The 24,459-nt window shown below is 38.7% G+C and overlaps 1 long non-coding RNA gene across 1 annotated transcript in view; it reads left to right on the top strand.

The window, feature by feature from the left end:
- Nucleotides 1-4,186: 4,186 nt before the first annotated feature.
- Nucleotides 4,187-24,459, top strand: part of LOC121014235 (uncharacterized) — a 34,746-nt gene continuing 14,473 nt past the window's right edge. The window contains exons 1-3 of the long non-coding RNA XR_005783122.1: nucleotides 4,187-4,449; nucleotides 18,948-19,047; nucleotides 23,580-23,651. This is a non-coding gene — a long non-coding RNA (uncharacterized LOC121014235). The remainder of the gene's footprint in view (nucleotides 4,450-18,947; nucleotides 19,048-23,579; nucleotides 23,652-24,459) is intronic.

Genomic DNA, 24,459 nt, shown 5'->3' with positions numbered 1-24,459 from the left:
AGTTTGCATTCCCACCAGCAGTGTAAAAGGGCTCCTCTTTCTCTGCATCCTTGCCAACATATGTCATTGCCTGAATTGTCAATTTTAGCCATTCTGAAAGGTGTGAGGTGGTATCTCATTGTGCTGTTGATTTGTATTTCCCTGATGATGAGTGATGTTGAGCATTTTTCATGTGGCTGTTAGCCATCTGGATGTCTTCTTTGGAGAAGTATCTATTCATGTCTTTTGCCCATTTCTTCACTGGGTTATTTGTTTTTTGAGTGTTGGGTTTGATAAATTCTTTATAGATTTTTGATACTAACCCTTTATCTAATATGTCATTTGTAGATATCTTCTCCCATTCCGTCAGTTGCCTTTTAGTTTTGCTGATTGTTTCCTCCACTGTCTTGATGAAGTCCCAGTAGTTCATTTTTGCTTTTGTTTCCCTTGCCTCTGGAGATGTGTTGAGTAAGAAGTTGCTGTGGCTGAGGTCAAAGAGGTTTTTGCCTGCTTTCTCCTCGAGGATTTTTGTGGCTTCCTGTGTTATGTTTAGGTCTTTCATCCATTTCCAGTTTATTTTTGTGTATGGTGTAAGAAAGTGGCCCAGGTTCATTCTTCTGCATGTCGCTGTCCAGTTTTCCCAGCACCATTTGCTGAAGAGACTGTCTTTATTCCATTGGATATTCTTTCCTGCTTTGTCAAAGATTAGTTGGTCATATGTTTGTGGGTCCATTTCTGGGTTCTCTATTCTGAACATAGAAGTTTTTAAATGTAAATGCAAAACTGGAAAAATGCTTGCAATAGCTATGATAGAAGGTTAATATCCTCTATATTGAGAGTTCTTAAAAAAGAAATAAAACCTCTGAAATATAAACATATATTTCACAGAAGAATAGAAACAAATAATAAACTTCTGATAAATGTTCTTTTTTTGGGAAACAAATGTTCTATTAAATGTTCAACTCTGCTATCAAAGAACAACAAAGTAAAATGATAAAGCATGACTTAATTATATAAAAGAAGCAAATATTTGTATTTAAAATTATAATAATGCTCAATGCCAGCAAAACAATGTTAGAGCAACACTTCTACATTCTGCTGGAATATATACTATTACCACTTTCTGGAAAGCTATTTTGCAATACTTATGTTCAGTAATTTCATCTCTAAGTCTCCATCCTAAGATTTTTCATCATATCATATATAATAGCAAACATTCAGAAACCATTCAAATATGTTAGTGAATTTGTACATTAATTTTATGCAACCATCAAAAATTATTCTTTCAAAGGATATTTAATGAATTGAGAATATTCTTTCAATGTAGTCAGTGAAAATAAATAGTACAAAACTCTATCCTTGTAATCATGGTTTTGTGTAATTACTTTTTTAACAAACAGGAAAAAAGACTGAAAGAAATTGATCAGATGTGAACACCTCACTTGGTAGTAAAATTAAGGGCAATTTTTATTTTCTTCAATTCTGTATGTTTCAATTTAAGAAAAATGCTTTGTTTTTATATTTAAAAAATAACCATTGCATTTAAAATTTCCTATGGGTTTAAGAGTCAATTTTCAACAAATATATAAGAAATAAAAGAAAGTATAGATATAATTAATATCTAGAGAGAAAAGAGCTCTGTTATCTTAAAAGAAATGGATATAAAGTCTTTGTTACAAAAATCATTATGCCTTCCATAAAACTTGAATGGAAAATTTACAATTGAAGAAATGCATATAGCTAACATATGAATACAAAACCAAGCAAAGACAGGAGTATTAAAGTAAGCATGCAACATCTTTTTTTCCTTATTAAATCAGTGATGTTCACTTTGTCCCTGCCCCTCAATTCTACCCCACTCCAAGGAACAGTGACTGACAGGAGTATGATGAACAGGCATTCTATTCCACTGTTGATGGAGCATAAATTCAATCCTTGAAATCATCTGGATATGTGAATCAAGAATTTTTAAAAATGTTTTAAGTTTATTTATTTTGAGAGAGAGAGAGAGAGAGAGCATGAGCAGAGGAGGGGGCAGTGAGAGGGGGAGAGAGAGAGGGAATCCCAAGCAGGCTCCATGATGTCAGCACAGAGGCAGATGTGGGGCTTGAACTCATGAACTGTGAGACCATGACCTGAGCCGAGATGAAGAGTGGGAAGAAGCTTAACTGACTGAGCTACCCAGGTGCCCTGTGAATCAAGACTTTAAGGTATTTTCATGCAGTTAGACCTAGAAATCTCCCTGTACATATTCTAGCCTAAATTCATAGTCATAAAAGAGCTGTAGGAATCTCCATGCAGAAAGATGTATCGTTAGAGCAGTATTTACTTTCAAATATTAGAAACCTTTAACTGCTCAACACTTCAGAGATGGCTAATAAATTTTGCAAACATTAAACTGATGTTAATCGCAAGTTTTCAATAATGTGAGAAAGTATTTGCTAAAATGTTAAAGACAAAAAAAGCTACAACTATTAAAAAACAATGTATTATGGGCACCTGGGTGGTTCAGCTGGTTAGGCACCAACTTCAGCTCAGGCCATGATCTCACGGTTCGTGAGTTCGAGCCCCACGTCAGGCTCTGTGCTGACAGCTCAGAGCCTGGAGCTTGCTTCAGATTCTGTGTCTCCCTCTCTCTCTGCCCTTCCCCCCACTCATGCTCTCTCTCTCTCTCTCTCTCTCTCTCTCTCTCTCTCTCTCTCTCAAAAATAAACATTAAAAAAAATTTAAAACAACTTATTAATAACACTTAAAAGCAAACGTATCCAAACAGTAATAGCTATAACAATGAAACAAGGACAATATACTGGAATTTTTCAAAACCAAATGATTAATATTCCGGAAGGAGCAAAGGTGCAATTTGAAACAACAGGGACCATTTTGGAATTCTCTGCCAAGACTTCATTTCTAGTTTTATCTTTCCATTTAATGTTGACTTCTGTCAAAATTGTACAAGGACAAGGATTCAAGAAACTTGAGATAATTCAGAGAAACCAGAGCCAGCTGCCAACTTATGTAAGAAATGCTGACCTTCTTAATTTACTCATACACTTTGCCAATCAGAATTCAATTTGATGAGGCTTTTTATTGGCCAGCTGCCCTTTTTTTTTTTTTTTCAATCACAGGGGTCACGCTCCTTGGTGTGTTTTTCTACCAAATGAACTATTACACAATTCACAGGCTATTGACCTTGGGAGGATTCATGGTGTTTTCCCAAATTATTTGTGTAGTGTGTCAGATCCCACAGGTGCAAAATGTAGTCTTGCTTTAAAAGTTTCTTAAGGAGACAAGGTTATCATATAGAAATATTGGGGAATAAACAGTCTATAATACAGGCATTCAGAGAAGTGGACAATCAATGTAGGCTGGAATAAAACAAAGTGGCATTTACGAAGGACATACTAAATACCAGTCACTGCGAGGTGGGTGTTTTTGTTTTGTTTTGTTTTTATTTAGTAAACATTTCCTTAATTTTCATAGGAGCTCTCTCTGATAATCATTTGACCCATACTTTATAAATAAGGTAACTGGGACTCAGAAAGTGTATAACTTTCCTAAATTCACATAACTAATGAGCAGGCTTATATGATTCCATTTTTTCCCCTCCTACTCAAAGAATGATTCACAGAGAAGGTTTGAGAAGACAGTAAATAACATGTCAACAGGTTAAAGGATAGATATTCTGTAAACAAATTATAATCCATCCAATACTTTCTCTTCATAAAAAGTTGATCAGTGATTTGAAGCAGTTTCATAGAATATTTTTCTTCTTATAAAGTAGAAAGTCTAAGGTATCAAAAATAACCACAGTCTTAAGCAAATATCTAGAGCCTCTCAGTCTTTCCAAAAGCACAATATTAAACATATTCCTATGCCTCATGGTTTATAAAATTATGAAGAAGAGAGTTAAGCAGAGTGAGGATGTTTCAAACAGATTCTTGACAAAATATCAAACTCCCAATTCACATCAGATTCATCATTTGCCATGTTTTTAAAACATCATCACATCTAATGTACTACTTCATTAGACTTTCCCAGGCTGGTAACATTGGGAATTTTATTTAAAAAAAAAAAAAAAAAAAACAAAAGTTGAAGAGAAGGTAGTAGCCTCTCTCCCCAGGGAGTGGCCGAGATAAAAGTTCTGTTTGTCCAGGAGCTGTTTATGCAGAGAGTCCCGTGCACCTTGGTCTCACACTGGGCTGGACTCCCCGGACTACTTTGGAATGTCCACAAATCAGAAGCAGACTCAAACCAGAGGAATAAAAATGTGTCATCCTCTGAATCACCTCACCCGAGAAATATGAAGAAGCCAGCCCTGCTATTCATGAAGCTTCTTTCTCAATGTTTCCTGTAGGTGTGGAAGCAGCAGCTGCCGCCCTGAGAGACCAGACACCTTATCTGAGGGCTCCATGTACCCCTGCTTGGTGAGCCTTCATGTTACAGAAAGCAAACCTCATCCAGCCCTATCCTGTGAGTCTGCAGTGCCTTCGCACAATGCCATCTGCTCCTGGTCATCTTACTACAGTGGGTGGGCAACTCCTCCCCCAAAGTGTGGGGAAATGACAGCTGCTGAAATTATAGTCATGTGATCTTTCCACAATGGTGGGGTAAATGCATGGTATTAACTCTTACAGTTCACCATTAAATCATGATGGGGAAAGTCTCTAGTTATTTGTGATTAGCCTTGAGGTTCTGAACAAGAGGAGAAGAAAATGTTTTCCAGATCTTTCCTTCAATTGTTCCAGAACACAAAGAACACTCTGCTTGAAACTGGAAAGTCTAGCTTCTGTATCTTACTGTGTGCCAGTTAGCATGTCACTTAGTGGCCCTGGGCCTCAGTTTATTCAACTGACAAATAGGGAAAATGAGTGCTTGATGAAACACCAAATAACATAATACAAATAAGACAATAGAATGCTCTCTGTGTAATGATAGGCGATACATAAATGTAAGGTATATGTAAATGAGAAGCTTATCACTATTACCTGTTTCCATGTTTTTTTCACTAAAGCTCTAATGGCTTTATCTGTATTCTGGCATCCATTAATGGACAGTTCTTGAAGGCGGAAGTTTACAAAAAAAAAATTACATCTCAATAATGCCTCTATTTAAAAAGAAGAATTTCATAGCAAAAGCTTGCAGTTGCAGTTCTTTATTTATTCAAATAGCATCAAAATATCTGAAGAGGAAGGGCACCTGGTCGGTTAAGCCTCTAACTTCAGCACAGATCATGATGTCCTGGCTCATGGGTTCAAGCGCTGCTTTGGGCTCTGTGCTGACAGCTCAGAGCCTGGAGCCTGCTTCAGATTCTGTGTTTCCCTCTCTCTCTGCCCCTCCCCTACTTGTTCTTTCTCTCTCTCTCTCTCTCTCTCTCTCTCTCTCTCTCACACACACACACACACACACACACACACACACACACACACATTTTCTCTCTCAAAAATAAACATTGAAAAAAATAATTTTAAAAAATCTAAAGAGGAATTTTGATTTGGTAAACAATGCACTTTAATTTTGGTTTATCAACTTGGGGAGGGCTCGATAAATCAGGCACAAATATTTATCTTTATTTCTTGGATTTCTTTTCTGTAACTTTGATTTTGCCTTTTTAGAAAATATATTTTCATTTCGAATTATTTTATCCAAACTTTGGTTGTGTCCAAGGAACCTGGTTGTGGAAGGGCTATGGTATATTCCTGGGTGTAGTCATTTTAAGTATACTTTCCATCATCACCATCATGTTATTAAGTCAGGAATGGCTTTCTATAAATTAAAGAAAGCATACAATGACATCATGACCTTTATAAAGATTCTCTATGCTCAACAGCAGTCCAGGCTTCAACTAGAAATTAACAAAGAAATAAAATACACTGAGTCTTACATAGCCTTTAATTTTAGATTTACCACCATATATAATGGGACATAAAAGCAACCATGTTTTTTATATGACACATTCCTTCCCATTGGATGCACAAAATCAAAAAAGCTACAAAAGCATCTTACCTGACACCAGATTAGTTTAGCAGTATGGATTCTTTCTAAAAGCAAGGCTCAATATAAAATTCTTATCTTAGAACATCCTATAAGGAAAGTTTTCATGTTGAGAAGCCTGATGGAAGGAATATTAGTAAAGTCCTATGTTACAGAAATGTGTATCTTACATTATGGCTGGAGCAAAGGAAGAATACTAAGACAATAGCTCTGGAGATAGAGATTTCCCTCCCCATCAGGCATGCCATCTGCAATTTTGAAGCAGGCCATGAAGGAGTTGCAAGTTGCTCTATTCTCCTTACATAGGCAACTGGATGAAATTATTGATATTTCTCAGTGCAGCCATTTCCTGGTTTTCATCTGTTATATACTTGGGGACATCGTCAACAGTGGATTCCTGTCTCACTTTCTCCTTTTGGGAAACCAGTAAAGACATTGATATCTTCAAAATGATACTAAAATACATTTCTTAAACTGTTCTTATGGACCCTGTGTGTAGAAATTACACTTGTGATGATTGACAATACATCTGGTTTTGCTACTTGGGATGGAAAAGCCGTTATGACTTCTGCATCTGACATATTGACATCAAAGATTCTATTAAAAATTCTGAAAGAAGCCTTGCGTATTGCTGGAAGGGTTATCAACTTCATCAGAGCTAGGGACTGGGTGGTTAAAGAGGCAGGTGGAAAACTAAAAACTACTTTGGCCATAATTCTACTCTAGAAGAAGGGATTAGAAAAGGTCAATTATCATATCAGGATGGCTGTTCAAAATTGTCTGGCTTTCTCTTTCCTTCTAGAAATGTGCTCGGATTGCAATTCTACATTAGGTGGGGCTCACTGCTTTGACTATGAAATATAATCAGTGGCGTTAGGATCTGGTGCACGCTTCACCACGTTCTCTTTTCCTTCTTCTGTGACGTTTGCCAGGATTCCAGACAGTGCTTACTCTTCTAGCCTGGGCCCTGGTCTTAGCCGAGGGTAGCTGTGGACTGGAGCCTCCAACCCATCCAGGATGGACATGAGCAAGAAATAAACCTTTGTTGTTTTAAGCTCCTGATATCTGGAGGTTCTTGGTTACAACATAATCTAGCTTCTCCTGACTGATTCAAGGAGTATGACAACTTTCGATCACCAGAGTACTTCTGCAAGTAGAACTCTGCAGATAATCAGAAACACTGCAGAACTCTTTTATGTGTTTCTTAAACTCAGGTGACCCTTAAAATGTAAATGTAGATCTGTAATCCTTTTCTTGCTGCCATAAACAGCACCAATGATGAAAACCTTGCCACAGTGACCTCTTGCTTTAGGAACAAAGGAAGTAATGCAATATCATTTCAACTTAAGAGCCTCTGGGAAACCCAGAATGCCTTGATATCCATCAACCATTATCTGATAAAGAGACCTTCTAGAGTTCTGATTCTATTTATGTGCCTCTGCAAGTCAGGGCTGTCAGCTCTCAGCTTCTGTTACCATCAAAACAAAAAGTCACAACCATTAGGATGTTAAAGATGATATTTGCATTCAGGAACAGCCTTTATAGAGTTTCACTGGAGCAGATTTAATTTTTGCTTTATGCTTTAATTATGCAATTTGGAACTTTTTCAGGTTGTCAGGGATGGAATTAACTTTTGCATGAAAGATATTTATGAGATAAGTTATTTGAAAAGATTATGTTCTGATTTTTCTGAAAAGAATCAATGTTCAAGGCAATATATTAGTAAGTGTAAATATATCATACCAATTAATATACACATATGTGTATCAGGTGACATATACCTACATATACTACAGACATACACATATTTATATATATTAATATACTTATCAACATATGTAAAAGGTTTTATGCACGTGTTTATGTGGCTCATTATGGGTAAGGAATCCATTACTTTCATCTGATTCTCAAAAAAGTCATACTCATAACACTGTAACTACTTCTCTCAACTAGGGGTCAACAAACTATGGCCCATGGCCCAAATGTCACCTGCCACCTGATTTTGAAAACAAAGTTTTACTGGAACATGACCAGGTTAATTTGCTTACATATTGTGTATGACTCCTACCAAGGCAGAGTTGAGTAGTTATGACAGACCGTATGGCCTGCAAAACCTAAAAATAAACTACCTGCTCTTTAGAGGTAAAGTGTTCTGATCCCTGCTCTGGACTCTGCTCCATCTAGAAATCTGGCACTCCTGGCTGTGAACTTATATTAACAGGGCTGACTTTACAAAAATCATGGCTTGAGTACAGCCAAACATTAAATCCGTCCTCACTGTTTCTTTCTGCAGGAAACAGATATAAGGCAGAGGGTGATGAGACTCTAGGTTCCAATGCAGACTCTACTACCTAACTCGATGTGTGAAGTTAGACCAGTTACTTGATCTCATTTGCCTAAGTTTTCTCCTCAGCAAATTGAAGAAAATAGCAAGAACACCTACATCATAGGGGTTAATATAATTCATAAATAGAACTTAGAACAGTGGCTTGCGGGGAGCCTGGGTGGCTCAGTCAGTTAAGCGCCAACTCTTGATTTCGGCTCAGGTCATGATCTCAGGTCATGAGATTGAACCCCACATTGGGTTCTGAGCTGACAGTTCAAAGTCTGCTTAGGATTCTCTCTCTCTCTACGTCTCTCTCTGCCTCTCTTTCTCTCTATCTCTCAAAATAAATAAGTAGAATATTAAAAAAACACAGTGGCTTGGGGTGCCTACGTGGCTCAGTCGGTTGGGCATCCGACTTTGGCTCAGGTCATGATCTCACGGTTGACGAGTTCGAGCCCCACATCGGGCTCTGTGCTGACCACTCAGAGCCTGGAGCCTGCTTCGGACTCTGTCTCTCCCTCTCTCTGCCCCTCTCAGCTCATGCTCTGTCTCTCTCTGTCTCAAAAATAAATCAACATTAAAAAATTTAAAAAAAACAAAACAGTGGCTTACATATAACAAGAGCAAGAAGTGTTATTTCCAAAAATGTGTTATCAGTGAATTAATTGGAGGCATGGCAGGGTAACTCTTGGTGCGTTACCTTGAAGCTCCTTGTATGAGAGCCATCACACCCACATCTGTGGCTCCAGACCAACTCATGTCCACTGCTGTCAATCTGGTGCAAAGGGCCCCAGCATGGAGCAGGACCTTGTCTCCTGTAAACCCAGGACCACTGCAGCTTGTCACATTCAGTTCCTGGGTGATTAAAACCAAGTGAGCATTCATTAGAAATGCTTCAGAATGCCTTCGGAACAGGGCATGAACAGAAGGAGATTTTAGTCACTAAGAAAGAGGATTAGAGAGTAAGAGAAATCACCATAGAAGCCAACAGCTGAGGTATAAACAGCTCAGCAAAGGGGGAAGAAGAACATGACTAGAGCAATCGAAATAGAATGTTCCTTTCTCAGCTGGCCTGTCTTCCAGCAGCCCTGTTTACTGAATCCATCACACCTTCCTTCTGATGGCTGAAGATTACACTAGGGGAAAGAAGGAACTCAAGGGCCATTATAGGATTACAGGAGCTCATTCAAAGTGTCAACATTATGTAGCCATTCAAAGTTATTTTTATGAAGAGCTTTTAATGAGAAAATGTTTAAGTGAAAATGAAGACTACAGAATGTTTTATATATTTTATAATCCCCATTATGTTCTCTTTTTTTTTGAAAGAGAGAGAGAGAGAGAGAGGGAGAGAGAGCACATGTGGGGGAGGGGCAGAGGAACAGAATCTTAAGCAGGCTCCATGCCCAGCGAAGAGCCAGACAGTGGGGCTCAATGTCACGACTGTGAGATCATGACCTCAGCTGAAATCAACAGGCAATTGCTTAACCAACTGAGCTACCCAGGTGCCCCTCTATTATGTTCTTTATTATTATTATTATTATTATTATTATTTTTTTTTTTTTTTTGAGAGTGAAGAAAGAGTGTGAATGGGAAAGGGGAACAGAGGATCTAAAGCCAGTTCTGCAGGGACAGCAGACAGCTGGATGCAGGGCTCAAAATCACAAATCAAAAGATCATGATCTGAGCTGAAGTCAGACACTTAACCAACTGAGCCACCCAGCCACTGCCTCCCCCCATTATGTTCTTACATGCTGTTTTAAGATGATCTTTAATTAATATGTATTAATTTTGTAGCCTAAAACATGTTATTGCAGCAAGGCAAAACTAATAGCTAGTGCACAACTCAGAACAGTGATTAGCTGTGGGGGCAGTGGCATGGGGACTACGTGGGAAGGGGCTTGAGCCGGTGAGGTGGGGTGGAGTAATTCTATATCGGGATGGGGTAGGTTACACAGGTGTATGCCTTTGTCAAAACTCCAGAAATGGTACACTTAAAATATATGCCTTTCATTATATACAGATTTTACCTCAAAAAGAAAAACAAAAAGGAACTATAATGATATGCTTGCTGAAGTGTACCAGATGTCTATAACTCACTTTGAAATTAACTTTTTAAAAAATAAGGTGGGTTGATGGACAGGTAGAGGAATGGATATGTTTATAATAAAGTGAATATAAATATCAACTAATGGTAAGACCAAGGTGGTGAGCATAGGTGCTAACCATGCAATTCCTTCTATTTCTAAGTATATTTTAAACTTTCATTTAAAAATGAGGGGTAGGGGCACCTGGGTGACACAGCCGGTTACGCGTTCAAGTTTACCCCAGGTCATGCATGATCTTGCCGTTTGTGGGTTCGAGCCCCACATCGCGTTCTATGCTGATAGCTCAGGGCCTGGAGCCTGCTTCAGATTCGGTGTCTCCTTTTTTCTCTGCCCCTCCCCTGCTTGTGCTCTCTCTTCTCTCAAAAATAAGTAAACATGTAAAAAATTTTAAAAACTAAAATAAAAATGAGGGGTAAATCCAGCCAGAGCATACATCTGGTCTGACCTTCAGTCCACATCAGAGCTTTATACCCTACACTTTAGAGCAGCATTAATAATACGGACTGGTTTGGTGGGAGAAGCTGGTTTGCCCATCTTTGGCAAACCCAATTTGTGAAAACTAAGAATTCTAAAACAGCTTATTGGATATAAGTGCAATTTATCTGGTCTGGGATGATAAAAGATACAAGATAATTTTTCTACTAGTAGAACCTGAAAGTTTTGAGAGGCTAAATTAAAAATGAATGATCTGAAATCATAATGACCTTGAAGAACCTTCCCATTCCTCAGATTTGGCTCTTGATTTCCCCCCATTCCTGCTTCCATAACGCTAAAGGCTGAAGCTGGTGCATTATACCTTTGGCTTCACACCTTCACACTTTCCCCAGGAGGATGCCCAGCAGCTGCCTACTGCCCTTAGCTCTCCAGAATTCAAATAACCAACATCACCAAACATTTCCTGTTCATCATTAACACCAAAAGTGTCATGTGCAACATTATTCTAATTAAAGATTATAAAAATTAATTTTTAATGCCTCACGCCTTTTAAAAACCTGATAACCTGGTCTATCCTGGGACACCAAAGAAACAGGCTTGGATTTCTAGCCCTGACTATTTGTTTACAGAACAGTTTTAGCTCTTTTTGTGCCCTGCACTCCATTGACAGACTGATGGAGCCTATGAACCTGTGTCAGAATAATGGTTGTAAATGAATGAGACACAATATATAAGATTGCAAAGAAAACCAATTGTATTGAAAAACAGTTACCACATTTTTTTTAAATCTGTGAGATAGGTAATAATTTTGCCTCTTTATGAACATAATATATCATATGATCTAGCTGCTGGTCTAATTTTGAAGTAGTGACAGACATAAACCTCATTTGAGATTTTGCAGCAACCTTAATGTAAAATGAAAAGAAGTGTGTTTTCTGCTGACGCGCGGTGGATGATTAGTCACCAGTAGTCATACTAGAAGGAGAGGCTGAATTTCTACAGGGTAGAAGTGAAAATCCTTTTTCCAAGTTCACAAGCCCCTTGAATTTTACCCAAGGGCCCCAGGTTAAGAGCCCCTAGCTGAGACTTTCCCTAACCCTTTGTTAGGACAAGCTGGGAAAGAAAAAGTGGGAGGAGGGCGTGGGAGAAAGAAAAGAAAAAGAGAGAGAGAGTAGAGATGGAGGGATTGATATTCCGAGTGGAACAATTCCAGCAAAGTGAATGAAAGTGCGGTGTGTGTGTCGGCAGTTAACAGGGGAGAAACAAAAGGCAGGAACAAAAACGAAATGAAAGCCTGGAAGGAGAAAGTGAGCTTCATTTCCGAGACACCACAGGTGGCAGTTAGTTACAGGGGTGTCCAGATCCAGGAATGTCACCGCTTTCACAGGTGATCCTTTGTGAGCTGCCCTGAAACCAGATACCAGCAGCAAGGATGTGGCAAACCTGGCAAGTCACCAAAACGCACCCTTCCAGAGCCCGCGGTAGCCACTGACTCATGAAAACAAATTCAGAGATGATGGGTCTAATTTTTTGTGCATTTCAACAAGAATCGAACCTGCTGGTGATGGCAATATTTCCCACGATATTCCTTGGATGAGTTCATATTTGCTCCCATTTATTGATCTGACACCCAAGGAATGGAGTGCCTACTACCACAGAGAGGATTTTTCGCGAAAGCTAATGGAATTATTTCTGACACTTCCACTTCTACTCTGTAATTTGTATAAAGACAATGTTTTCACTATGGAGCATCTCAGCAATTCTGAAACTCTAAAAATAATGATGGTGGCTTCAGTATAATAGTTTTTATTCCATATTATTTTGTTCTTTTAAGTCCATACTTCAAGTATCTGTCAATCACTCTTTCAGCAAAGAGTGTATTGCATGTTTATGACTATTCGGAGAAAATAGTTCAAATCAATGGATTTTCTCCCTGTACACGTCAGTTATCTTTAAACAAAAACAAAGAGACAAAATCCAGTTATGTTCTATCTCACAGACTATATACTATTAACTCTTGTTGGATGACTTTCAAATAGTGCCTCTGGGACAAAGACATCTCTGTGATAAAATCAATAAAAATTCATCATTAGTGTGGGAATGAATTTTAAGTACCTTGATTTAAAGTCAATTAAAATTTAACAGCTAGTGCTTTAAATTCAAATATTTTGTTATTACTCTGGAGTATTTATTTCAAAGAGAAGAGGTGCCCTCTTCCCGTTTAAGCCAACAATTCACATAAGAGTGAGATATTAAGTGGAAGATCGTTCCTTATTTTTTAAATATGTGGATCCTCCTTAGGCCAGGCTTAGCTTTACTGTCAGGAAGCCATCCAGTTTGATAAGGGCCCATCTTACTTGGAGAAGTAAGGCCCTTCCTTACGAGGGCCATCCTGGACTGCGATGGATCACTTCTGAACCTGCTCCAGTCTACATACGTGAATGCCAAGAGATTCTACACACTCTGATGCAGCTGTTGGCACTAATGTGGAAGGTTACAGCATTAGCCCTTTCTGAACCATAAAAATTAAACATCTAAGTGGGTACACCCTGGACTACAGAATTTAAAATAATAGTGCCTTTTAGTATCATTGTGCTAAATAATCTCTTTGTGAATTCCATATCTGGACATCTCCAGAATTTGCGAAGACACCTTTTTTGGCCAAGTCTGCCTTTTTACGTAGAAGCAACTCCGGTGATAACTGCCTAAAGCAACATTCACGAAGTGTGTTTCGTGGAACCGACATTGAAGAGATTCCACGGAGAAAAGAGAGCCCTGTGGTAGAATGTATTTTCCAAAGATGGTAGCACAATATCCCCTCCTTGTCTCCATGCTCTTATGGAGCTCTGCCACTTTCTCATCAAGATGTAGAATTGAACTTCCCTGTTTTTGTAGTCCTGTGACTCACTTGCATGTAACAGGAGGCAGTGAAAATAATGCTGCATTATTTCCAAGGTTATAAATCACTGTAGCTTTCACTTGTGGATTGAAATACTTTCATTTGAGGGGTGCCTGGGGGGCTCAGTTGGTTAAGCATCTGACTCTTGATTTCGGCTCAGGTCATGATCTCACAGTCCGTGAGTTCGAGCCCCATGTCAGGCTCTGCACTGATGGTGTGGGGCCAGCTTGGGATTCTCTGCCTCTCTCTGTCTGTCTCTCTCTCTGTGTCTCTTTCTGTCTCTCTCTCTGTCTCTTTTTCTCTCTCTCTCAAAAATAAACATTAAGTAAAAAAAAAAAAAAAATACTTTCATTGGAACCCTGAGCTACCATGTAACAGTCCTATTAGCCTGAGGCAGCCATGCTGTGAGGAAGGCCAATGTAGCCGACATGAGAGACCTCAAGGAGATACTCCAAGGTGACATAAAGAGAGAAAGATGCCCCAGCTGCTCCTGCCACCTGCTCTTCTAGCATCAGTCACCACCTGACTACACTGCATGAAAGACCCCAAGTCAGAGCCATCCTGGTGTGAGTCCTTCCCAAATTCCTGATCTACAGAAACTAGGAGATAATAAAATGTTTATTGTTTTAAGTCTCTAAGCTCTGGGACAACTTGTTTCACAGTAATATGAGGAGGTTCCATAACAAAATTTGGTCAAAAGTGAGTTAAACAAAACTCCATAGATTTTTGTTTTCCCTGCAGGATTTTTCAGAGCTTCTGTATGCTAATGAGCATATGCATCTCCCAGACTGGCATTTAGTATGCAGCACTTCCCAACTTATTTCCCCAAGAAACCATTTCTATAGCTACTGTCAAGGGATAACTTTGGGAAATGCCAGGCTAAATGATGCTCTCTTCTCATGTGCGGGTTGCCCTCTTCCCCAGTGATCTGAACTACAGACAGTGAGCTTACTTCACTGTGATAATAAATTGAAGAACAAATGGTTATTGGCCAGCCCAGAAAGAGTCACCTCTTGGTGACTCCTGCGTGTGATGTAACTCATTCCAACAGTATCACAGAGCAAACAGCATAAACTCTGAATGTCACTCACTATTTGCTGTGCCAATAATAGCTCCAGGATGTGCTACTCTTCCAATGGGTTTGACAAACATTTCCATGCACTGAAATTTTCATTAACCCTCTGGCTCTTCCAGTATCTCACTTTCAAACTGAAAATCTCTAAAAAGTTGGTTAGAGAAAGAGGGGGATGGGATTTGGTCCCTAATGTCTTCAAGAGGAACAAAGGAATTGGGCAGAAAATTCTACTTTGTGGTATCAGTTCCCCACATAGCTCTAAAAACAGAGTGCTTCCCCTGTCCAGAAAATTTTAAAAGGCCAGGAATGAGGATTAAACTGCTACAGATTGTTGGGAAACTTTTGCCCACTTTGTTGAGTGTTAAATAATTAGAGGGACAATATTGAAAAAGTTAGAAAGAATGCGTTTTTCTAATCAAATATGTGAAATGGGAATTAAGGTTTACAAACCTTAGTAAATATATAACAAGGGAGTACCACTTTCTGATTTGATAAAAGGATAGGAGTTACTCCTATGATTCCCAATTAGTCACTAGATGACTATCAATGTATGACATCAAATGCTCTAATCCATGACTCAGTTTCTCCATGACTAAATTGCCACTCAGTTTTTAAGCCCTTTTACCTAAAAACTCTAAACATATTCAAAGTCAGAGCTGGGACAAGGATGAAGCCAAGGAGGCACTTCCTTGGATGTAAAATTTAAGGGGGTGCCCTAAATCTCAGTTATCAAGATACATAATATTTAGTGTAGTTTTTTGAAAATCTGTATTAATGCAAATAAAATCTATAATGAACAAATGTCAAATTTTTCAATGAAAGCAGCGTCAATATTACCAATTTTTCCTTTTGCCTCAAGCTCCAATATGGCAAAGTGTGGTACTATTACCAAGCTCTAAAAGGAAGATAAATTGAACTCCGCCAATACATCACACATGATAATTATGACAGACAAGTAATCAATACCTACATTGTTTTGGGTTCCCTCAAGCAACTCAGAAACACTATCTTACATACCAATCATATTATTTACTTAAGCAAATTACTTTAGGACCCTGCACTAGTCAAAATTCTAATAGCCAATTTTAACAGATATAGTGATAGATACAGATATGGGTATAGAGATAGACTCACAGATACAGATATAGATATACAGCTCTATATGCCTGATGTACTGAAGTGGACTTTTCCCATCACACACAGGCTTCCTCATCCCTCTTCCCCCCTCCCTATTCTCGGCCCCGCAGCAGTACAGGTGGCTTTCCTGTACTTTCACAGTTGAGTGCAACAAGTTACACAGAGAAATCCTGCTCCTCTTCCAAACAGGTCTATCATTTTGGCCAAACTGATTGGGAGCAGATTCTTTATTCCAACAAATAATTGGTTTCTCTTTGATCCTAATAGCTTCTCTCTCTCTCTCTCTCTCTCTCTCTCTCTCTCTCTCTCTCGATAGACAGACCACAGTCTTTGTTAAATTTAAAGACAGAGATGGTACCCAAGGGGACTAAAAGCCCATTGCAAAGTGCCTATGGCCCACAGATTGGCAGTCACAGATTTTTTTAATAATTCTTTTTTTCTTATTATTAAAGTAATATATGCCCATTTTAGAAGAATAAGTGAGTGAAAGGAGAAAGTAAAAGCCACCCTGCTGTGGGATTGTGAAACAGTCTAACTATTCTATTTCTAACTGCTTTAGAAAACAACTTCGGCAGCACCTCAAACTGTCCAGTATATAGTTACCATGTGAACCAGCAATTTCCCTCCTAGGTGTGTAGACAAGAGAATTGAAAATAAATCTATGTTCACACAAAAGCTTGTACATGAATGCTCATGGCTGCATTGTTCATAGTGGCAAAAAAGTGGAAACAACCCAAACGTCCATGGATAAGCAAAGTGTGATATATCAATAAAATGAAAATTTTCAGCCACAAAACATGAAATAATGATGCATGCTATAATGTAGATGAACCTTGAAAACATGCCAAGTGAAAGAAGCCAGACACAAAAGGCACCTATAATTCCATTTATATGAAATATCCTGAATAGGGAAATCCATAGACACAGAAAGTAGATTAGTGATTGCTTGAGCCTGGAGGAGGGGGAATGGGGATTGATTGCTAATAGGTATAGGATTTCTTTTGGGGGCAATGAGAGCATTCTAAAATTACATAGTGATGGTTGTATAACTCAGTGAATATAGTAAAAATCACTGAACTGTACACTTTAAAAGTAGGAATTTTATGGTTTGGAAATCATATCTCAATAAACCAGTTACTCCTTTAAAAGTCAGTTGTAAGTCTAAGACCTAAAAATAAGTACAATTAATATTTTCAGCGTTGCTACTTATCCCCTGATGGGTATCCACCAGTCAGTTCGCTCCAAAATAATCCCATTTCTCAATGATGCAGACACAACCCAAATGCCTGGAAGCCGTGTTCTCCATAGGCAGGAAATATTACCTGCTTTGTATTTCACAGACATGTTAAGGTAGACAGTGTTAAGAATATTTCTTGCAAGCTTCCCCTCACCCCTTAGTTGAAACTGCATGGCCTATACTTTGCTCATTAGTGAGTATGTCAATGTCAGTAGAGAGTCTGTTGGTCAATAAGTAAATAGTACAGTTTCCCTGGGAGACCAACAGCTTCACTAGGTTCATGAGAATGTAAATTATATGTATGTATGCATTACAAATAGTAGCAATCACTTTATGCATTTTAATTAAAGCTACAGTATTAAAAATATGTAAAAGCAATAATAGGAAGACCATAAGTTCATTACCCTCATGAAATTGCTTTTATTTCTACCTGTATATATTTTGTCTAGTATGTGCTAACAGAACTTTTTATAGTTGCAATCATAATATTATAACATGCCTTATGTTTTTACTTAAACGTCTCCATACATCTTTAGAATTAATATTATTTGCATGGTTTCATAACATACCTTTGTGCAAAGTGTATATGCATAACCATATCCCTAATATTAATTGTGGTAAAGTTAGATTGAGTACCTTTAATGTAGAAATATACATGAATATGGAAATACTAAGTAGTTATATCTATTTAATATGCACATGTGACTCATTTAACCTTGGCTACTTCATTAAAATAAATTTCTGCATTGGTGGATGATTAGCTCTTATTACAAACTATCACATTTCCTTCCAAAAGGTAACCAATTTATAGAGCTGCTAGTAGGAATGGGTACTGATTCTACTATAACATTGCTGATATTATATGGTATCATTTTAAAAAATATTTCAGTTGACATATTTTAGTTATCCAGGGTTGTTTATTTCATATATTTATTCCTGGAATGATGAGCTTTTAGAAATTGCTTTCTATTTGTTCTCCCTTACTCAATTATTCCTTCAATGTTTAATACATACGTATTAGGTGTGAAATATAAGGAAATATCCCTTTCCTTACAGAGTTTACAGTCTAGTGAAATATATTTGTATCCTCTTTATCCTTTGAAGTTTGGATGTCTCCTTTATAAATATGAATTGTTAAAAATATTATATATATGAGTGCCTTTGGGGTTTTTTAATAGTGTAGAAATTTTAAATACTGCGGAAGCTATTAATCATACCTTTACAATTTATTTTATTTCTTCAAAAATGAAGTTATCCTCCTGTATATTGAATAAATGTTCTAGTCTTTGTCAATTTTTCTTATAAATTGATTTGATTTTTATATTTTTATTCCATATTGATTGATTTTGAAACATGATAAAGCAGGGACTCACCTTAATTTTACTGTAATGTTATCCTGTTTCTATAATACTCTCTATTAAACAATCCTTCCTTGGCCTTTAAAAAAATTTTTTTTCAACGTTTATTTATTTTTGGGACAGAGAGAGACACAGCATGAACGGGGGAGGGGCAGAGAGAGAGGGAGACACAGAATCGGAAACAGGCTCCAGGCTCTGAGCCATCAGCCCAGAGCCCGACGCGGGGCTCGAACTCACGGACCGCGAGATTGTGACCTGGCTGAAGTCGGACGCTTAACCGACTGCGCCACCCAGGCGCCCCAGCCTTTTTAAACACACACACAGTTTTGCATACATATATTAATATATTATCTTATGTTGGTACTCTCTAGTCTGTATTAATTGATATTCCTATTTTCATTGTAGCAAAATACTGTCTGGGGAATTGCGTGTTTATGGACTAAACCTGGATAGTACACGTGATAAAAGAACATAGTCCCTGGATGCAAAATGAATAAGTAAGATAGTAAGTATATAATGAAGATAATAATCATAAAATTGGAGCCAGTTGGAGTAGGGAGTTAAGTGTGGCAAAATATTTGTATTTAAAGGTTAATCTTGAAAAATGTTACTGCTAGGTCTATCTTAAAGTGACATTTCCTGTAACAGTGGGACATCATTCAGTAGACAGAAAACAGAACAATGGAGAACGTTGAGGAGGAAGGATTAAAGTGCTACAGGCAGCAAGACAGTACCAGACGGGTTCACGCTGGGAAGAAGAAAAACGGAGTGGTCCAGAGTTACTGAAAAGCTTGCTGACTGAAGTCAGAAGCTAGATCAGCTGGGGCAGGGGGCCAGTGCATGTCACTTGATTGGAACGATATGGAAAGGCATGAAAAGATTATTTAAGCACAGTTTGCAGCCAGGCAGAGTTAGAAGGCTGGAAATTCAGGAGGCAGCAGTGGAGCAGTCGCAAGAGATTTTTATGTATGAAGAGGCTGAAAAGGACAGGATGTAGAGCAGTAAATGCTAAGCAGCAGGGAGGGAGGGGCGGAGGGCGGGAGGAAGGGCCAGATGGATGGATGCAGGTTAAGCTGGCAACACGCTGTTACATTTCTTAAAAAGATAAAAGATACTTGAAAGACTGACTTTGGTGGAGGATAGACAAAACTTGAACATTAGCCTCAGAAGGAGCTGACCTATTTTAAGATATAAATGCAATTTAATTTTTTGTTACTTTACAAAGACTAAAATAGTATAAGGAATTAAATAATAACAGCAATGATTTGTCCAAAGCTACAGAACCTGTTTCAGTGGTACTTGTGTTAATCTGCTTTTCCAAACATCTAAGGCCCTGAAAACCTCCCCCCAGGGGAAAATTGTTTTCCTACCTGCATCCGTTGGCCAAATACTCCCAGTGGGCTAGTTTCAGATGGCACTATCAGTGAAAATGCCACCACTATCTGTCCTTTACGAAAGGTCTCAAGCTTACTTGCTATGCACTTACAGTTCTTAGCGACAGCGTAACCCATTAACCACCAATCACAAAGATAGTCCTCTAAGGAATTAATGTTTAGGTTTCACACCATGAACATGCCCAAATGGGCAAAGGATCTTCCAGATTGATGGGAGCTTTTGTTGTTATTAAATGTTAAAACATCAACAACTCAGCCCTTCTAGAGCAGAGCAAATCTTCACCCTGGCTCTCCTTCCCATAGTTCCACACACACCCTTGGCTATTTTACTAGGAAGACTGCATTCCTCCCCAAATCCCCTGTGGAGTAATGTGACCTCTTGCTCTAAACGTGACTCAAAGGACTGTCTGAATTGACCTGCCGTACAAGAAACCCTACTTGAAACTCTTAGAAGCTTTTTTTTTTTTTTTAAATAAAAATGTATTACTGGTGTCATGAAAATGATAAGACTTATCTCTGGTCGCCACCTCCCTCTTCCAATAGTCTCCACCCAGATAAAAAGGCCCTGAGTATTTAAATGTGAAATGGCACACAATTATTGACATAGCAATCACTTGGTGACAGTCTCTGTTTTGGGGGCAGGTCAGGGACACCAGGCCCTCGGTGGGTGTGGAAATGGTGACATGTCAGAATTTTCCCTGTTTGCATCTTCCTGAATGGTCATCAAAATACAAGTGATTTGGGCTCCAAATCATGAGCATACCAGCTGCTCTAGCACCTTCCTGCTCATAACAGCAAAATTAACATCATTGGGGAGCTCATTAGAAAGGCAGAATCTGCATTTTACCAGGATCCCCAGGGGATTCATATGCACATTAAAGTTTTAGAAGCACCATATATTAAAGATTCGCTGCCCCAGTGCACACTCCTCCAAGATATTTCTTTGTATATAAACTAGAGCAGAAAACATATAAACTAGAGCAGCAAATGTAGAGCATATGAATGGATTTGGGCTAAAAATCTTAAGGATCAGAGGAAAAAAATCCCTCTTAACATGAAGACATCTCCTTACTTTAGCCAATATTAGGATATTTTTAGCATATGGTAGCAGGCTGCTGGTTTCCTCTTCCTACTTTAAAATAACAACATATTGGGGAAATGACAATAGCAGTGGAAACTAGGGGTATAAATCAATAATATTTATGATGGTTTTCAATCACCAGGAGGAATTCATCCTACTGCAATGTAGATTGGTCACACTGAGACATAATTGCCAGTGATTTCATATATGGGTTTCTTAAGAAAGCAAGACAGTTATAAAAATTCATCATTAGTGACAGACCTAACTCTTCAGAAGCTCTTCCTCCCTAAGGGAATTATTTCCTGGGAATTCTTCAGTGCATCATTGCTAGATTGACTATGGAGTCTATAACACCCAGTAATTTAACCTGGCCATGAGCTCATGGGTCCAACAATAGTGAGTTGCACCCTGTGTGGTCAACTCAGGAGTAAGTGGGGGTATAAAAGGAAGCAGTCCATCTTGGAGACCGGACTTACCCATGCTGTACCTCTCACAAAGCACGAGCTACATGCTGATTCGAATTTTTTGGCAGTAAATACACTAGCTCATAGTAGAAAACTAGGTAATATGAACAAAAGTGGACCTGCCTCAACAAAGTAATATTGAGCAGGATAAATGTCTTCTGGACACTAAAAACTTAAATGCTAGGGGTTTGTGCCTGTTTGGCCTCCCAGCTTACATCCTGAAAGATCTGACTGTATGTTGGTAGACAGTGAGAGAATCCATATGGAATATGTGGACAACTATCAGATGGCAAACATCAGGCTGGGATCCATCTTCCTTGTTCAAAATTCAGTAATCAGAAAAAAATTTATATATAATATGAAATTTTTGAAGATCAAAGAAAGATATAATTGCCCCACATAGGGAAAATTATTCTTTTTTTTAACAGAAGAATTTAATTCTTTTAATGTTTATTTATTTATTTTGAGAGAGATATAGAGCATGAGTGGGGGAGGGGCACTGAGAGAGAGAGAGACAGAGAGAGAGAGAGAGAGAATCCCAAGCAGGCTCCACACTGTCAGCACACAGAGGCCAATGCAGGGCTTGAACCCATGAACTGTGAGAATCATGACTGGGGCCAAAATCAAGAGTTGGATGCCTAACCAACTGAGCCACCCAGGCACCCCAGGGAAAATTATTATTATTAGCAATGAGGAGTCAGATAAAAATTTTAGAAAGCATTTCTATTTTCAAAAACACAGAATAACTTAAAAAAAAAAAAAAGAAAGAAAGAAATGACGGAGAAAGAACTCATTGAGGCACAAGGGCTGATATAAAAAGGTAAACAGCAAGGACACGTAAGAAATGTACAGAAACAAATGTGGCCAGAGCCAGCTAAAGGGCATCTCAACGGCAGTGCAGAGCAGAAAGTGCCTTGCAGAAAACAGAACAAGTGTGATGAGGTGAACTAGAAACCAGAATCAGTGCGATCAAAGACCAACTAGTAAACCCAGAAGGAAAAAGAGATGAAGATAAGATAAAAAGCGAGCAACAGATCACAGAGCAAAGCGAGCAAAGCGAGCAAAGATCCAAAATCGGGTCCAAATCAGATCCAGATCAGGTGGACAACTGTAAACAATAATTTATCCACAAAGTATTTGTGCTTGAACAGCAGCTAAACTTCAAGAAGGAACAGTGGGAGTCTGAGACATTCTTGGACCGGCAGCTCCAATCACTTCCCCGCTTCTTCCAGCTCTGTAGGCATGGGGCTCTGCCAGGACAGGGGGCAGGCTGTGCTTCCAGGGAAGGTGGTTCAGTCCCTTTGGGGTGGCGGTAACACCCATGCCCAATGGGATTGTTGATGGAAGTGATGAAGGAGGTGATGGAGAGAAATGGGGAGGGGACAGTAGCTCTTCTGCCTGAGGTTGAGGTCCTGACCGAGGCAAGCACATTCCCGGCTCAGCATTGGCTAGGGCTGGGGAGTGGTAGCAAGGATTAACTGCATGTGAGCCCACAGGAATTTTCTGGGATCATGAAAATGTTCTAAGACCGAAAATCACTGAACTGTACACGTAGCATGCATACATTTTATATGACATTTATTCACCAATAAAACTTTTCAAAGACTATGTACAAAAAGAAAAACTTTCTAGGGCAAAAAAAAAAAAGTCTGAGTCTACAGCTCTAATGAGCCCACCGTGTCCCTTGCAAAAATTAATTTAATATTGCTCAGTCTTCAGCTTGTCTTGGCAACAGTTTTATTTTCATGATGAAAATTGTATAAGTGATATGATCTTATCCATGTAGGAAAAGGAAGCCAGACAAACAGATTACTTGCAGAAGAAAGGTAATCACTGAACCCAAGCTTCTCCCATGCAAAAGTAAATGTCATAGTAATAAAAAGAAGAAATTTCTGTGCAATTCTAACAGGACAAGTTGAGCTCTCAAAATTATATGCCAAGCTAAGATGTAGCTCTTTGTTAGGGCAAAAGGATTATAATCAAGTGTGCGTATTTGATGTACAAAAGAATTCTTTTATAGTTACAGTGGGTTTCTCTGAATAGTAAATTGCATACATTTCAGATGAAATTTGATTTGGAAACAATATTTTTCCCAGAGTACCTCACAGAAGCACACCTATTGCAAATCTGGAGCCTCAAGTTTAATTGCCTTGAACTTGAACAGTGACAGGTAAGTAACGTGAACAAGGGGAGAAAGCCAAGTGTATTACCATGGTATGCTAGAGTCATTTTGTTGGAGTTTTAGCACTGATTTAACACTTAGGTTCTGCATCAGGGAGACCACAGGGACTGGTGAGGACTGTGGCAAACTGCAGAGCGTTCCAGCAGATTGATACTTTTCAAGAATGGGAACCCATAGGTGTGCCTGGGTGGTTCAGTCAGTTGAGTGTGTTTGACTCTTGATTTTGGAGTTCAGGAGACTGAGCCCCGAGTTGGGCTTTGTGCTGACAGCAAGGAGCCTGCTTTGGATTCTCTCTCTCACTTTCTCTGCCCTTGCCCTGCTCGCATTCTCTCTCTCTCTCTCTCTCTCTCTCTCTCTCTCTCTCTCTATCTATATATATACATATATATATATATATATATATATAAAGAATGGGAACCCGTATTGCTGAGTCTTTTCATTTCACAGAGAAATTAGATATCTAGATTTTTATATTTAAAAAATCTTCAGTTTATGCATCTGAAAACAAAGGGCTTTGTTCAGAGTCAGTGGCTTTCATGCTATTTTATGCTACAGAAGTCTGTCTTCAAATTAAATTCTCCATAGAACACAAGACTTTGAAACAGAGAGAACTAGATTATATTTCCAATCCCTGTCATTTTAAAGGACCCCGAATATCAGTTGGCCGAGTTTGGACCTGTCATCTAGCTGGTCGGCATATTTAATGCCAATTTAACTCATTAGGTTAGCTCAATTTGACATGCGTTAAGTGACTGCTATGGATGGACACTGTGTCCGAGTCATGATCTGTGCCTTC

The sequence above is a fragment of the Herpailurus yagouaroundi genome, unplaced genomic scaffold (genome assembly GCF_014898765.1).
Source record: "Herpailurus yagouaroundi ecotype Mexico unplaced genomic scaffold, PumYag 201, whole genome shotgun sequence".
Taxonomy (NCBI): Eukaryota; Metazoa; Chordata; class Mammalia; order Carnivora; family Felidae; genus Herpailurus; species Herpailurus yagouaroundi.
The sequence above is the reverse complement of the archived record's forward strand: the minus strand, read 5'-3'. Positions and strand labels throughout refer to the sequence as shown.